The following is an 18,453-nucleotide window of genomic DNA, read 5'->3' as shown; positions in this document are numbered from 1 at the left end:
GTAAATACATGTCTAACATATTTTTTTAAATTATCCTTACTAATATAAATAATAATATTACTATGTGAAGTTAAAAGGCTTATATCATTTAAAAATATTACATTATAAACAATAAGTGCGAAAGAAATAGCAACATTAACTTTTTTGCCTGTGTGTGTATAAGCATGTGATTCTAATAAAAAAAAGTATAAGGTCTTTTATAAAAATTTTACTTTTCACTAATTTTAAAAAGCCGCCGTTCCATGGGGAGAAACTTGTTTATAGGGTGCTAAAAGTGGCTAAATATAAATTCTAACTAATTACTGATCTAGGGTTTAGACTTGTGTAAACAGAAATTATTTACTTCCATTATGATCTTTGACGAACTAAAGAAATTGGAAGTTAAAAAAGGAAAAAGAACGAGAGGGAAGCTACACCTGCGTAGTAAGCTTCTACAGTGTGTAGCATTTTTTTGATTGCCAAAATTTATCTCTTTTGGTAGTGCATGTTTGGCCCCTTTTTTATATATCAAATTTAAGTTTTCTTAGTCTATATATACATATGAATATTAAGATAATACATTTATGTCTGATTATAGAATAATTAAGACTGTTAATTTTTCATGAATGTTGAATTTGTCTCTATTTAAAAACTACATAAATATTGTCACACCCCTTTTTCTACCCGCAAAATAATATTGTGTGGATTAAAGAGTTTTTCCAATTAAAGTGACAAAATTAAGTAGGGATTATTTTATTTACAGAATCGCCACTTGGAATTGATTTTGTTGGTGTTCCAAGTCACATTTTATTTGAATCCCTAATCAAAGGAAGATTTGACTCTATTATTATTGGTCTGCAAAAATAAAGTCCGGGTAAGGAATTCTGTTAACCGGGGAGAAGGTGTAAGGCATTCCCCGAATCCCGTGGTTCTAGCACGGTCGCTTTTATTGACTAAAATTTGATTTGAATTATTTTTGGATAAAGTGTGTATTATTTGCCTTAAGTTACTATTGTCTAGAGCTACTTAATAATTAATAATTTTGGCCTAGGAGCGTGCAAGCACACAAAGTCCTTATTTGATTATATGTATTAAAATAAAGAACGTGTCGGTATACATGGTTTAAATACAATTAATATTGAAAAGTCAAGGAGCGGGAATGCACACATGACTACTTTATTAAAAAAAAAAATATCGACCAAGGACCGTGTATGAACACATGGTCTACATCTCAAACGTGCCTAAAATTGCCTATCACTTAAATTAATTAAAAAGTGCTTCTTTTTTATTTATTACTTGTTCGACTGGAAAAAAAATTATTATTATTAAAAATAATTTTCACTAATGCAAGACATTAAACCCGGGTAAGCTTATGTTAAACTTTCATGGTATTGGGCCACTTATTTTATTTAACAAAAGATAATTTATTGATTTTAAAGAAAATGCTCATCTTACTTTCTATTGTCATTGGGCCTATAAATTTTAGCTTACTTGGCCCATGTTGCTTAAGAGCCTCGATGACCAAGGCAACACAAAATAACAAGTATTCTTCTAAGCCCAAATTATTTCTTACATTGATGTCCAAACTAAAAATTATTTTTTTCATAAAAGAAACTTACATGCTAATTATTATCTTTTATCTTCTTAACCAACTATTTCTTAAGGACTAACATAATATTTCTACTCATCTATACCAATCATGGCACTAATCAAGCTACACTCATTAACAACATAAAAACCACGACTAAATATAAAAACTACAAAAAACGGTAATGCTAAAGAGAAGAACTATATTAAGTATAACATTATGTTGACTATAATTCAAAGCATCAAAACATTTGAAGCTAGAAGTCTTTCTTAGATAATTATACATGAACCATGAAAGTAACTCACGAAAAAGAGCCCAAACTAAACAAACATGGTTAAAAGTGGGGTCTTTATCTTTTCCTTAAACTAAGTAATCTTAACAGAATGCAATTTCAATCATATATATAAAGAAGAAAACGATAATTTAACTAATTTTTAACAGATTTACATGATGATAACACTAATATAACATTCATCTTGAAACAAAATCAGATCTAATATGTTCCATCAACCAAATCGGGATCAAATCCTTCTTATTATCATCAAGAATCTGCAATATAAGAATTTAAAAGTTACCTGGTTTGTAGAATAATAAAATACAGCAGTGCAGCAATAAAAAACTCAGCAGCAAATACAGTAGAAACAACAGCAACTCAAATGTTAAGGCAACCCAGAAAACTCAACAAAGATGCTTGAAACTGGTAGCTATCAACTTCACAAATTGCTTAAGGGATCTTTCTATTTTTCTTGATGTTTTTGCACTCAAATAATCCTCACAAAACTCTGAAATTTCAGCTTGTTATATGTATTAAGCTGTTGATTTTTCTCAAAGATATATGTCTTTTAGCAACTCTCCAAGATGTGTCTCAGTATAAGATAGAGTGTGTAATAGAGTGTCCCCTCCTTTTCAGTGAGTAAAGAGCCCTTTAAATAGGTAAATAAATCAGATTTTTTGGACAGATTTTGGTTCACCAAAAGTCTGTCCAAAAGACTGACTTTGTGTGCTAAACACTGTTCAAAAGCTGTCAAAAAATATTGTACTTGTCACCACACAATGACTTTTGAGTTTTGCACTCCAAAGTCTTTGCACAGTAAAAAATAACTAAATTTGTACTATTCCTTCTTTAATTTCAGCTTTTATCAACACAAAAATTCAAATACTCAAATCCAATAAAAATAAATTCACTAAGCACTTGAAACTTCTATCATAAACTATCATGACTAAGCAAATAGCTATTTCAAAACTAATGAATAACTAATTATCAGTGATTAATAACTATGAACAACTAAGCTAACATAGATTAAACACAACTAATAATAAAAATATAAATAATAATAAAAATAAATACATAAAAAAATCAGAAATTATGCTAGACATAAACTAAATACAATATAATTAGAAAAAATAGACAAAGAAAATGAGAATAGGGGTATACCAAACGAGGGTGTTCGGGGTGGTCGCCGGAATTTGGCCGGATTTTTAGTTGCCGGATTTTCGGGAGGGAATTGACATCAATAGGTAGGTCTTGATGATCTCTATCCGTTGATATAGGTATTGTAGGGTGGTAGTGGCCGGAACTTCAAGATTTTGGGCAAAAAAATGGCGGCTAAAGTTTTATAGATCTAAAATTCAAGGCGTTTGAGGGGTTTTTGAAGGATTTGGTTTGGAGATATGGAAAGAGGAGGTTGTAGAGATTACATGGTGTGAATTTGGTGGTGTTTGGAGGTTGACCGCCGCCGGTGGGTTATTTCCGGCGGCGGCGGCGGAGAGAAGAGAGAGAAGAGAGAGAGAGAGAAGAGAGAAAGAATTATGGGAAAATGAGGGAATTTTTCAGATTTTTGATGCTTTAAATACCTCTTGAGAGATCAAATATGGACCATTAGATCAAGGGATGATCAATGGGTAAGATTTGATCTTGGGTCACTTAATGAAACGACGTAGGTTTGAGGCAAAACTACGTCGTTTCGGACCCTTTCAAGGGCATCCCCTTATCTTGTACTTTTGGCCACTTTCTCTTTCAAATTTGGCCCAATTTCTTTCTTAATCCTACTTATTAAACTAAATTTACACAAACAAAAAAATTAATTAAGTAACTTATTCAAATGATCAATTAACTATATTAATTCACCAATTGAATATTTAGTTAATTCCTAAAATGCACAAATAAAGAAAGAACTATTTTTTGGTATTTTTATGATAGGAAATATGCAATCAAAGACACAAAAATTGGGGAATATAATTAAAGTAACAAAACACTAATGACTTTAGGAGGTGTTAAAATAATACAAAAATTAGGTATTCACAAATATAGAATTCAAATAAATTAAATTACTATTAAACAATATATCAATAAAATATTAGAGAAAATATTAATTTATATTATTCTATATGAATTGTTTTATTTATTTGATGAATCACGCTATAAAAGCTAGAGGTAATAGCGGGCGGTGGTGGTAATGGTCGGCCATGATATTTATAAATTGGTGGCCGGTGGTGGTGATAGTTTTACAAAAGAGATTGGTGACGGTGGTTATCCAGTGGCGACGGGTGGTGGTTGTAGCTAGTGGTGACGGTTGTCCAGTCGAATTTGGGGATATAGGTGGTCGATAGTAGTAACTATTAGTGGAAGTGGTTTGTGGTGGTTATTGGCATGATGCGTTGCTCGAATTTTTTACCCATTAAAAAATAAATTTCACATCGGATAAAAACGTTATTTAAATTTTTTAAATTTAGAAATTAATACAGGTTTGGCCATTAAATCTTTTCTTATTTGAATTAGATAAGAACTCGTAATATTTAAGAATTTAAAATTAAGTAAATTTTTTATTTTGATAAATTAAATATCTTCCTAATATTTAGAACTTTAAAATTAATCAAGATTTTTATCTAATTTTGTAATCGGAAATTTAAGGGTTCTGTATTTTAGCTAAAACTAAAAAGAAGTATGATAACTTGTGAAATTGATATAATTATAAACTGAAATGAATTTTAAGTTGAATAAATTGATTGACATGATTGATGACTTATATAAGAGATAGTTTCTTCCTTTATCGAATTAGCTAAAAGAAATGCGATCAACAATCATCTTTGTCAGGAACTTATATTTTTTTATTGAACTTTATTATAAAAGCATGAATGTCAAAGTGAAATGCTAAACCACAAAAATATCTGTAAAACATTGATCAACTTTTATGCCCTTTATTAAATCTAAAATATCTTTTTAAAGAAACAGTAAATGTTAGTTAAAATTATAATTTTAAGGATTTTCCCAACATTTAGGACCTTAAATTCAATTTTAAAACTTGTCATTTGACTACTTGTGAAATTATAATCCGAAAAACTGAATATGCTAATTAACTTTTCTCTAGGTTAACATTAAAGAAACTATAATTTAACGGGATTGGACCAATAACTAAATATACAAATTAACTTTCCTCTTTCATCTTGTGCATAAATTTCTGGTTTGGCGCTGCACCTTTTCTTTTGTTGGTTTGCTGGTTTCGGAGTATGATTGTATATGAGAACATTATAATCAAATAAGATTATTGAAGAACATTTTTTTTTTTAAAAAGAAAACGTGTCTGAAGTGAATATGAAGAGGATAAAAGAAAATATAGTATTTTTGATCCCTTTTTTTTTTTTTGTAGCTATTGTCGATGTTTTTGGAACTTTGCATGGTATCAGGGACGGCCCAACATCATCTGAGGCCTAAAACAAAGTCTTAATAAGAGGCTTATATATATATATATATATATATATATATATATATATATATATATATATATATATATATACACACACACACACACACTATTTAATAAATATTATTTTTTAAAAACTTAGACAAGTGAGGATGTGAAATTAAAAAAAAATGAGAACTTAGTTTTATAAAATACAGAAAATTAAATGAATTTGACGTTGATTGCATCACAACTGAAATGAGAGAATCCCAGAAAACATACTTCCTCCGTCCCAACTTAAGTGACTCCTTTTTTTTTAGTAAGTCCCTTTCTATATTTGGTAACAATTCAACTTTAGATTTTTCTTTTTACCATTAATGAGATGATTTCTAGCCCACAAATTTCTATGATTTATTTAAGATTACAAGTTTCAAAAGCCTTCCTTAATTTCATAAACTCCATGTCCAGTCAAACACTTTCATATAAATTAAGACGGAGAGAGTATAATTTATGTAAGAAAAATAAATAATAAGTTAAATTTATTGTCGATGTTTTTGGAACTTTGCCTGGTATATGAAAAGTTGAGAGAGAAAATCATCAGGGGGAGAAGGAATTGAGCGAAGAAAAAGATTGCGTCTGTTTGATAGATAGTGGTTGCTATGTTATTTTGGGCTACAATAGCAAAACGCATTTTTATTGGCTAAGTGGAAGAAAATGGAAGTATACATTTGTGCACGTTTTCTTATATCCATTCGCAATGTATTTTCACGAATAAAAAAAAGGGAAAAAGTTTTCATGACAATGGCTATTTCTTAAAGACAAACCGAAAAGGGGACAATGGACACCATTTCTACTCACAAGTCACAACAATATTTTGAGCCCATTTGAATGGATAAACTTCGACGATAGCTTATTTGGTCAAACTTTTAAAATCTAATTTATTTTGAAAAGTGTGAAAAAGTATGTTTATGTTATAAAATATAACTCAAAATAATAATATGGAACAAGAAAAAACAAGCTAAGAGATATATAGAAGAGATTCTTATTTCTTCTTCAAATATGTGTATTTTCCTATCTATTACAAGGCCTTTATATAGGCATGAAAAGTGAAGAAAATATGTCATTAAATATGTCATTAAGCATTTGAGATGAATATCATGGAGGAAAAGTAGACATCCACCATAGTTTGATATTTCTTATAACACTCTCCCTTGGATGTCCATAAATAATGGTCTCGTTAAAACCTTATTAGAAAAAAAAATTCCTAGTGAAGGAAAAAGAGTACACATGTTTAGGAATACGCTTTTTGGTTGCCTCATTAAAAACCTTGCAAGGAAAATCCAGTGGGACAAAACCTTGTAAGGAAAAAAGAGTACACCGCGTATTAACTCCCCCTGATGAGAGCATCAGTTCACATCCTTGAGCCTTCACATCCCAATCTTGTACACTAGTTTCTTGAAGGTTGACGTCGGTAGAGATTTGGTAAATAAATCAGCCATATTATCACTTGAACGGATCTGTTGCACACTGATATCACCATTCTTTTGAAGATCATGTGTGAAAAATAACTTTGGTGAAATGTGTTTTGTTCTATATCCTTTTATGAATCCTCCATTCAATTGAGCTATGCATGATGCATTGTCTTCATACAAAAATGTGGGTAGTTTGTCACACTTCAAATCACATTTGTCTCGAATTAGGTGTATTACAGACCTCAACCATACACATTCTCGACTTGCTTCGTGAATAGCAATTATCTCAGCATGATTAGATGAAATAGCCACGATTGATTGCTTAGTCGATCGCCAAGATATTGCAGTGCCTCCACATGTAAACACATAGCCTGTTTGAGATTGAGCTTTATGTGGGACAGATAAATACCCAGCATCGGCATAACCAACAAGATCGGGACTGCAATCATTGCCTAAAATAAGCCCATATCGGTAGTCCCTTTTAGATACCGCAATATGTATTTGATTCCATTCCAATGTCTCCTTGTAGGAACAAAGCTATATCTTGCTAAGACATTAACTAAAAAAGTTATGTCAAGCCTTGTAGTGTTAACAAGATACATTAGTGCACCAATTGCACTAAGATATGGTACTTCAGGACCAAGAAGCTCTTCGTTCTTTTCTCGAGGTCGGAACAGGTCCTTATTCACATCAAGTGATCGAACAACCATCGGAGTACTTAATGGATGTGCTCCATCCATATAAAACCGTTTCAATACCTTTTCTATGTAGGCAGATTGATAAACAAAAATCCTGTTTGCCAAATATTCAATTTGCAAACCGAGACATAATTTTGTCTTTCCGAGATCTTTCATCTCGAATTCCTTCTTTAAATAATCAATTTCCTTTTGGAGTTCTGCAGGAGTTCCAATAAGGTTTATGTCATCAACATATACGGCAAGTAAAACAAACTCCGATGTTGTTTTCTTTATAAAAATACATAGACAAATGACATCATTTATATAACCTTCCTTTAATAAATATTCACTAAGGCGGTTATACCACATTCTTCCTGATTGCTTTAGACCATATAAAGATCTTTGCAATTTGATTAAAAACATTTCCCTGGACTTTGAATTATGTGCGTCAGGCATTTTAAATCCATCAGGAATTTTCATGTATATCTCATTATCAAGTGAGCCGTAAAGGTAGGCTGTAACCACATCCATTAAATGTATGTCAAGCTTTTTATGGACAACAAGACTAATGAGATAACGAAACGTTATAGTATCCATAACAGGAGAATACGTCTCTTCATAATCGACACCAGGCATTTGTGAAAATCCTTGTGCAACAAGGCGTGCCTTATATCTTTGTACCTCATTTTTCTCATTCCTTTTACGTACAAAGACCCATTTATAGCCAACAGGTTTAACACCATTAGGTGTTTGGACTACAGACCTAAAAACTTCACGTTTCGCAAGTGAATTCAACTCAGATTGGATTGCTTCTTGCCATTTTGGCCAATCACGTCTTTGTCGACATTCTCCAACGAATTGAGGTTCAAGATTCTCATTATCTTGCATAATGATAGATGCAACATTATATGCAAATACATAATCCACAACTATATTCAATCGATTCAAATCTGTCTCAATATCGATTGGGTTTATTGATAGTTCCTTATTTTCTTGAGTCTCAGGCTCATCGATATCCTCATGAATTTCAGGATTGGTTAAATCATGGGTTTCTTTATGAGACTCTTTCGTAGTGTTATCTTGATCATTTATTTTCTTTTTTTTCTAGGATTTCGATCCTTAGAATCCAATGGTCAGCCACACTTTAGGCGTGTTTTTGACTCATTAGCTATGACACTAGAAGATTTTCCAACAGGGACATCAATACGGATTGGAACATTCTCTGCAGGGATATGTGATTTCGTTATGCTTTTCAGATCCGTAAATGCATCTGGCATTTGATTTGCTATTTTCTGCAAATGGATAATCTTTTGCACCTCTTTTTCACAAATAGAGGCACGTGGATCACCGTTTGATTTCACAAATTTCTCTCCCTAATTTTGGGAAAAATACCTCATCGAATCGACAATCTGCAAATCGAGCAGTGAACAAATCTCCCGTTTATGTTTCGAGGTAGCGAATAATGGAGGGCGATTCAAACCCAACATATATTCCTAACCTTGGTTGGGGACCCATCTTGGTGCGATATGGCGGTGCTATAGGCACATATACAGCGCATCCAAAAATTCTTAGATGGGATATATTAGGTTCATGACCCAAAACTAATTGCAACAGGGAATATTTATGATAATTTGTCGGTCTGAGACGAATTAGCATTGCTGCATGCAAAATGGCATGACCCCAAACAAAAGTAGGTAATTTCATTTTCATGAGTAACAGTCTTGCTATCAATTGCAGACGTTTAATCAAAGACTGTGCAAGGCCATTTTGAGTGTGAACATGAGCTACATGATGTTCCACTTTTATCCCAATTGATAAGCAATAATCATTAAATGCTTGGGATGAAAAATCAGCAGCATTATCAAGTCAAATAGACTTAATTGGATTATCGGAAAACTGTTCCCGTAATCGAATTATTTGTGCCATTAATTTTGCAAATGCCAGGTTGCGAGATGATAATAGGCACACATGAGACCATCTAGAAGATGCATCTATTAAGACCATAAAATATCTAAACGGCCCACTAGGTGGGTGAATAGGTCCACAAATATCCCCTTGTATACGTTCCAAAAACGCAGGGGACTCAATCCCAACCTTTGTTGGTGATGGTCTAATAATAAACTTGCCTTGATAACAAGAAATGCAAGAAAACTCATTATTTAAAAAAATCTTTAAATTCTTTAATGGATGCTCATTTGAGTTCTCTATAATTCGTCTCATCATAATTGATCCAGGATGTCCCAATCGATCATGCCAAAGTACAAAAGTATTGGAATTAGAAACCTTTTGGTTTACGCTAGAATGTGCCTCAATTGCACTAATTCTTGTCCAATACAGGCCACAAGATAAAGATGGAAACTTCTCAATAACCTTTTTCTGGCCAGAGACATTCTTGGTAACAATGAGATATTCGAGATTATTCTCATCTATTGTCTCAATATGAAATCCATTTCGATGGATATCTTTAAAACTCAACAAGTTCCTCTTGGACTTGGAGGAGAACGTTGCATTCTCTATGATAAGTATTGTTCCCTTAGGCAGAGTTATATTAGCTATTCCAGAGCCTTCAATTAGATTACTACTACCAGAAATTGTAATAACAACTGCCTTACACATATTTAAATGAGAGAAATATTTCTTCTCTTTGAATATTGTATGTGTTGTACATGAATCAATTAAGCAAATATTTTTATAATTGAACTTTGATCCAAGTTTGCTTTGAAAGATATCCATATTTGCTTCCCATGGTTTGACATACCAAAGAAGTATATGAATAAATATTAGTATTTTTAGAGAAAAAAAAAAGTTAAACCAATAATTCAATAGTGACTTTTTAATGCAAATTTTAATTATTATACAAATAATTACGCAGCAAAAATAATACAATTATAAGTACATGAAAAAAAAAATTGAGGGTGAAGTAACAAAAGTTGTTCCAGGGTGCTTGTAAACCTTTCTTAAAGAGAATTAAAGTAACGTAAAGGAAGATCAAAAGGAATTAAAAGATTAGGGAGACTAGGACACTAATTACTAAGATATTACTCCTTGTTTGTGAAATTTAGGAAATACATATATTTTTAAAAACTACATAAGAAGTATTATTAAGTGCAATAAAAATTACAAGATGTTTATTCATTAGATACTACGAATAGGAAAACATAAAAATCAAAATGCTCAATCATCTTTAACCATAGATTCATCACCGATCGTGTGGTTTATTTTTCCATCAGGGTGCTCAAAAAAATCTGTCACATCCAAGTGGGTGATGTCAAATTCATTGTCATAGACAAAATTAGCTTCAGGAGCTTTATCCTTTAGAGATGCTTGATAAAGCTCATCCAAATGTTTTGGTATGCGACAAATATTTGCCCAATGTCCTTCTCCACTGCAACGATAATATTCAGTTTCTGAACCATTTGCCCTTGGCCCTTTCCACTTTTGGTGATTATTTTTCTTTGGGGGGTGATTAACACCAGAAAAATTTCTTCCTTAGCCACGGCCACGGCCACGACTACGAACAGGGCCACGACCTTTTTCACGCTTAGAATAATGCGAATACACCTCATTCACTTCAGGCAATAGTGTAGACCCAGTGGGTCAGATTTTCGTGATTTCTCATTAGCAAGTCATTGTTTCGTTCAGCCACAAGGAGAAGAGAAATCAACTCAGAATACTTCTTGAAACCTTTCTCTCGGTACTGCTGTTGCAAGACCATATTAGAGGCATGAAACGTTGTGAACGTTTTTTCAAGCATATCATAATCAGTGATAGTATCTCCACAGAGTTTCAATTTAGAAGTAATTCTGAACATCGCAGAATTATATTCAGAAATAGACTTAAAGTCTTGGAGTCTCAGATGAGCCCAATCATATCGTGCTTGTGGAAGAATGACCAACTTTAAGTTGTCATATCTTTCCTTTAAGCCATTCCACAAAATAAGTGGATTTTTGACTGTGAGATATTCTATCTTCAACCCTTCATCAAGGTGATGGCGCAAGAAAATCAAGGCCTTAGCACAGTCTTGGGTAGATGCTTTATTTTTGTCTTTAATGGCGTCTCCAAGACCCATTGCATCTAAATGGATTTCAGCATCCAACACCCATGTCATATAGTTCTTGCCCAAAATTTCAAGGGCAACGAACTTTCTTTTCATAATATCAGTCATAATTAAAAGAGGAGAAAAGTTATACCTTAGTCTTCTCAAAGAGCTTTTTGAGACGGTAGAGTCTCGTGCTAATAACGTGTTATAAAATATAACTCAAAGTAATAATATGGAATAAAAAAAAATAAGCTAAGAGATATATGGAGAAAGATAGAAGAGATTCTTATTTCTTTTTCAAATGTGTGTATTTTCCTATCTATTACAAGACATTTATATAGGCATGAAAAGTGAAGAAAATATGTCATTGAATATGTCATTAAGCATTTGAGATGAAGATCATGGAGTAAGAGTAGACATACACTATAATTTAATATTTCTTATAACAGTTTAATTAATTTAAAAAGCATTACTGAGTATTATTTGGTTAGGCCTTTAAAATTAATTTTAAGTATATTTTTTGCAAATTATTTTTTAAAAATCATTTTTTCCTACTTTTCATAAACGGCATCTGCTCAAAAATAAGTTTTTTAAAAAAAGAAATTTGAACAAATACTTTAACTTTAAAAAATATTTTTGAAAAAAAAATCAGCTTTGCCAAAGGCTAGCAACCGCAACTCTTTGAAGGCTGGATTAAAAGAAAATAAATAGAGCCTAAATTCTAGTAACTCTTAAATCTTTGCCAAACCCTCCTCTTCCCTTATTCCCCCATTTCTTTCTACAACAGCGAACGAATCCTTAACTGCCTCTGATTTGGATCTGCCAGCCAGTGGCCGTAGTGAATGTCAAACGCAAATCAAAATGGCGACTCAGATTAGTACAAAACAAAAGGTTCGTCAGTTCGAGAATTCTGAAATTTATATTTAACTGAATATATATTGTATACTATGTTTTGATTGATTGATTGTTGTATGTGTTTTAAACAGTTCGTAGCGGATGGAGTGTTTTTTCGCTGAGTTGAATGAAGTGCTGACGAGAGAGCTGGCGGAGGATGGTTACACCCATTAGAGCTACTCGTACTCAGAACGTTCTAGGTACATAAATATATATTTATGAATTTTATTTGCGGCTATTACATTTTCAGTTTTATTCTAGTTTTCTTTTCTTCATTAGAAATGGCTCAATCAACAGTAAGAATTACAGAGAAAAAATTCGTTGTATTTAAGTGGAGAAGGATAGAGAGGTGGGCCTTATTCTTTCGAACTGTGGGTCAGGTAACCTTCCGGGATTTCTCGGTTACCCAAAATAAAGAAGAGAGTTAGAAGCAATCTGCTAACAAACTAGAGATATAATTAAACATTGTACAGAGTAGCTACTGGATTCATCCTACTGGAGAAAGCAAATACAGCATATATTATAGACATTTGCCTAAGCCAAACTTGTACACAAATAAGTCTATCGTCCCACAAAAGAAGGATACGCCCTTCTGATTGAGTCCATGTACAGTACAGAGCAAATTCTAGTAATTAGCCTATGTTTTGGTACATTACTCATTCTGTAAGTAGAAATTATAAACGTAATGAAATTGATACTTGATAACTTGTCTTAAAAGGATTTTGAATGCCGTGAGTCGTCCAATGCAGGATACTCTGTTCATCCCAGTTGGCTATCCTGCCGGACAAGTTTTTCACAATAAGAGTTAATTTGTATCTAGATAAAGGTAATAGTTTGGAGAAATTGAAATTTTCCTAATGTGATGTTGTGTCTGTGGTGCTTTATTTTACTATAAAATGCTGCAAAAGTATCAAAGAGGGTACAGAAAAAGTTTTCCATGGCAAATGAATCATGGTTGCTGATTATCAGATGGAGTTGTGGAAGTAGATGTTTTATTTAATGGAGATTTTATTATTAGATTACTAATGGCATGATTGTGTCTGTATTATCCAAGTGAAAAAGGTAGGAGGATCAGCGAGCTAACTTCAATTGTTCAGAAGCGTTTTAATTTCCAGGATAGAAAGTCAACAATAGGGGTCTCTGTGCTACTTGGAGGACTTGCTGTCCGAAGGTCTGTTGCTTGGTTGCACTTGTTCCCTGCCTTAATGTTTCTTTGCTCTCTGACTTGAAAGTCATCTTTACAGCGAGTTGGTATCTGCTAGTACCTTTCTCGTGTCTGAGGGTGACGACATTTGATCCCATCTGTTTAGGAATCAGAGGAATATATCTGCTCCTAATTTCCTATTTTGATGAATTTAAAGGTGGGAAAATTTCTGATGCCATACATACCTGTGAGGATCGGAGAACAATAAATTCTGACAAAGTAGATCGATGTAGTTAACAAAAATTGTAGTCACAAAATATCTTCCAATATGGTGGTCCATTTGTTTGGTTTCATGACAGCATGGTGTACAATATGCATGCATCTTAATCTTGAATAGATCATAGATATATGTATTTGCTTGGGCTCTAATAGCATGGTCTACAAATACATGCATCTTCATCTTGACTGAGGGTGAGATTATATTCATTTTATTTAAAGTTACACAGATTTTTAAGGTCACCATGCGTCGTAGCTATTGAAAGCAGATTTTATCATGTAAAATATGGGTAAATTATATTACTATATGTTAGTCTAGCGAAATGTTGTTGTTGCCATGGTTTTTTCTCAACTTGAGGCAAATTTCTCATTGGAGTGTAATTTCCATGTCATGATCAAAGTCCCTAGAGGTTTCCAATCCTTTTGTATAACTCCTTTTTTTCTTTCCAACTTATCTGTCGTCATGTTATAGGGCTTGCTATGGTGTTCTGAGATTTGTCATGGAGAGTGGAGCAATGGGATGCGAGGTTTGCTACGAGTAACTTTCCTTCTCTGCATCTATCCCCAAGTAGATGTTCTCTGAAGAGTTTTATAGAAGCCTTTTTTCTTTAGGTGATTGTTAGTGGAAAGCTCAAAGCTCCATGCTCAGCGTGCCAAGCCCATGAAGTTTAAGGATGGATACATGATTTCTCTTGGGCAACCCGTTAAAGAGTACATTGATGCAGCTGTTAGGCATGTTCTTCTTAGGCAGGTTAGTCTCATGTCTACATATATTAACTAATCTTTTTTACTTATTGTGATTCTTGTGCTGCAGTTGTTAGTAACCATGAGTGCTACTTTACTTGTTGTCTATTTAATTTATAGGGTGTGCTCGGTATCAAAGTCAAGATCATGCTAGACTGGGGTAAACAAGGGCGTATGACTCCATCGCCAGATCTGATGACTATTCATCAACCCAAGGAGGAAGAAGAATATGCCGCTCTTATGGTAGCTGCTCCTGCAATTGAGGTTCCTGTGGCATAAAAAACTCTGGCTGGTACTTCTAATTATTTTCCTATTTCACAGCCGGAATACTAGATTACATAGTGAACCATTTTGCTTTGTAGTTTTTGTTAAGTAAGATACTAATTATACCAATTTTGTTCATTTTCTTTTTCCGATCTGTTGACTTTACGCCGAAACTGTTTTTATATATGTTCACTTTTATTTCTTGTAATAGTGCGTCTGCAGGACTTGAAGGGTAATTTGAGCTTCTAATTCTATAATGTGTGTGTATGTTAAAGGCTTCTAAGTTTGAAAGGGGGTGCTTCTGCGCATCTAGAGATGGAGTTACTACTGGCAGGTGGACAGCTATATGTGGTCAAGTATCACGAGTCTACAACACAATAGTAAAACTTAACAAACATAACTCCAAAACTGCCTCCCCCACGCCCACACGCATGACACCCTTCTGGGACCTTGAGCTGGTTTTGGGTCTGGGTATGGATATATGCACAAAACAAATTCCTATTTGAAATTTTGAATGTGTGGGTGGGTGTGGAGAAAGTGTTGGGTCAGAGTCCTAACACTCTCTTTTTTCAACTTTTACTAAACATATATTCACTTATCAAAACTTTATCTATAACTTTAACAAAGTAAGATTGAAATAATATTCACGTAACAAAAAAAATCCGAAAAAATCGAACCAATCCAAACCAATAAACCGAACCAACGCGATCCATGTACACCCCTAAATTTTGGGCTAATGCACCGATGATGTAGTGCAGTGGTCAATGAAATACGTGGGAACTATGAAATCTTAAGTTTAAATTCCAGCGGAAGTAAAAACACTAAGTAATTTCTTTTCATATGTCTAAGCTTTAAGAAATAGAGCTACCCGGTGCCGATACTAGTGTGATGTAGTAAATCTTTCGTGGAATTGGGAGCTAATCCAAACACCATAACTAAAAAAAAAAAATGGGCCTACAATAATCACATCCTATATATGTATCGGTATCAAGCACATAATCTCTCTAATTTGACCTTAACGAGTACTTAATATACTTTATAATAAAATTTTAGCTATATATCGGCTAAAAGAGCAAGAAACAAGCATGGCAGAGGTCGTGGAAACTGTTTAGAACATCACTTTCCTTCCCACCATTACAACCAATATATATGTAATAGATTTAGAGCCTGTTTGGCCAAGTTTTTCCGAGGCCAAAAGTATTTTTTTGTTTGTCAAAAAAGTAGTTTTTGAAAAATTTAAGTTGTTTGGCCAAAATAAAAAAGTACTTTTGGCCAACAACAGAAGTAGTTTTTCTGCTTTTGGGAAGAAGCAGAAGCAGAAGCAGAAAATTAATTTATTCAAGACAAAACTATCCTCACCATAAATATATATTTTTTAAATTATCCTTTACATTATATATATATATATATATATATATATATATATATATATATATATATATATATATATATATATATATATATATATATATATATGTATGTATGTATGTATGTATAACTTTTCTACCATCAGATACATGAATCATGTAAACTTTTCAAATTCGTTTTTTGTCTTTTCATTTGTTTTTGCTTCTTTCGCTTGGATAGTTCTTTTTTTCTTTTCTTTTTTTTTTTCTAATTTCTACCATTATTTTGAAAATTAAAGATATCAAATACATGAATCATCTTGTAACTTTTCAAATTCTTTTTTGACTTTTCTTGTTTTTGATTTTTTTCTTTGACTAATCTTGTTTTTTTATTTTTGTAAATTAATAGATCTCCTAGAATTCTCCCGGTCTTCGATGTACAATTGAAAGAACATTTGGAGTTTAGAAAAATAGGTTTTCTATTTTACGCTCAATGCCATCTTTCAAGTTTGACACTCAGATTCATCTTGTTACAACTACCATGGCAATACACAATTTCATCCGACGACATTCTTCTACTGATAAGGAATTCAACTATTATGCTAATAAAGACATTACTGCAGAGATTGAGGAAGGAGATGGGCCTTCTGGTATTCCTTTAGAAATGCAAGACAAGTCTTCTACTATTATGGAGGCGTTGCGTGATAGAATTAGAGATGAAATTGTTGAGAAATATTATTATATGTGAGTGACTTTGCTTATTATTTCATGGTTGATTATCAATATATAGTAATTTATGGAATAAACTTTAAGTCACACTGAATGGCGTATTTTGATTATTCAAATCATCGTGTAAATAACAAGTAATTATACTAGATAATATTATTGCTTTGGTATCACTATATATGTTACAATAATTTAAATATTTAGAATGTATGTTTACTTTATGTTTATATTTTAATTAAATTAAATAGAAAAATAATAACAGTCTCTTATAATAAATATTTAAATTTATTTATTTTTTAAATAATTATAAAACCTTGGTACTATCCTTTTTAGTAATTTGACACTCAAAAGCACTTTTTATAAAGATTGGCCAAATACAATTTGTTTATCAAATATTGCAAAAAATACTTCTTAAATGAATCGGCTAAACACAAATTATTTTTTTTTCAAAAATACTTTAGAAAAAAATACTTTTCAAAATAAGTAGCTTTTGGCAGCTTGGCCAAACGGGCTTTTAGTATAATGACTTGTTGTGAGTCCAATACCGCCACCAATTAATCAACTTGCCTTTGCATGTGAATCTTGATGATGCTACACCTACAAACAATGACTGTATCACTTGATCTATCGTCAGTAACCACCCCACAAATCAAGATTGATCAAAACCAAGAGAAATTCTTATGGAGACATTTATAGGGGCTGAAATCACTACATCTTGGTATCACATGGACTTCACTTGAGCTATGGCACACGGTATCAACCAAGAATCTAAAATTCTCAACAATAAAAAAAAATCAGTTTCACATAATAGACAAAAAGCCTCAATTCTTCAGAAAAGAAAAGAAAATATTGTTTCGTCTAAAACAATTGAGATCAAAAGCAAGACTTCTATACTTTTTGTAAGTTCTTGGTTTCCCAGTCATGTTTGTTCACAATTTCAAGCGGATCGGCTAAATCAATCCACCAAGAAATAGTTAAAACAATATTAAAGTGATCCCGTAAAATAAAAACGATAATTAATTCATGTTACTCACTCTGCTTTTATAATGAAAATGTTTAGCTCAGGATTCGTTCCTCAAAACGAAATCACGACGTCATATAAGTTTTTGTATAGTGCAGAGAACTTTTACCGGTTTCTTGAGTGAGAAACTAGTGAAGAAATCACTACTAGAAAACTGCCAAAAACCATCAAGAAAAATCGACCAAAATCGGTCGGAATCGAATAAAAACCGATCGATTTCCGACCGATTTTAATTCGTCGAAAAATTAATGGTCGCTAATGCAAGGCGATCGCAGACGGTCGGTAATTTTCAACGCACTTTGACCAAATAATCTAACACAAACTAAATTTACCGACCGAATTCGGTCGGTATTATTGAAAATAATTTTTAATAATTTTTAAATTAGCAACCGATATCGGTCAGAATCTTAATTATTTATTACCGACCGAAATCGATCGATAGTATTATAATATTTAAAATAAAAAATAAAAAATTCCAATCAAAGTCGGTCGGTAATTTACATTTTTGAAAAATTCAATTGAATATTTTCCACGGATTTCGGTCAGTATGCGGTCGATTTTCTAGGTAAATGTTTGGCAGAATATAGCTGTTTTACGGCTGCA

The 18,453-nt window shown here is 32.6% G+C and overlaps 2 long non-coding RNA genes across 8 annotated transcripts; one reads left to right on the top strand and one right to left on the bottom strand.

The window, feature by feature from the left end:
- Positions 1-1,772: 1,772 nt before the first annotated feature.
- Positions 1,773-3,386, bottom strand: LOC138896699 (uncharacterized). Its single transcript, XR_011410094.1, has 2 exons — positions 3,003-3,386; positions 1,773-2,116 (listed from the first exon to the last, which is right to left on the bottom strand). It is a non-coding gene; the product is annotated as an uncharacterized lncRNA (long non-coding RNA).
- Positions 3,387-12,159: 8,773 nt separating this feature from the next.
- On the top strand, positions 12,160-14,965 carry LOC104109185 (uncharacterized). Of its 7 annotated transcripts, none has more exons than XR_011410521.1 (7): positions 12,160-12,326; positions 12,422-12,529; positions 13,079-13,155; positions 13,384-13,500; positions 14,222-14,287; positions 14,362-14,500; positions 14,614-14,965. It is a non-coding gene; the product is annotated as an uncharacterized lncRNA (long non-coding RNA). The 7 variants fall into 7 exon arrangements; XR_011410520.1 differs by having other exon boundaries at positions 12,161-12,326; positions 13,427-13,500; positions 14,222-14,276; XR_011410519.1 differs by having other exon boundaries at positions 12,161-12,326; positions 13,392-13,500; positions 14,222-14,276.
- Positions 14,966-18,453: the final 3,488 nt, after the last annotated feature.

The sequence above is a fragment of the Nicotiana tomentosiformis genome, chromosome 8 (assembly GCF_000390325.3).
Source record: "Nicotiana tomentosiformis chromosome 8, ASM39032v3, whole genome shotgun sequence".
Classification (NCBI taxonomy): Eukaryota; Viridiplantae; Streptophyta; class Magnoliopsida; order Solanales; family Solanaceae; genus Nicotiana; species Nicotiana tomentosiformis.
This window is presented reverse-complemented; position numbering and strand designations above follow the sequence as displayed.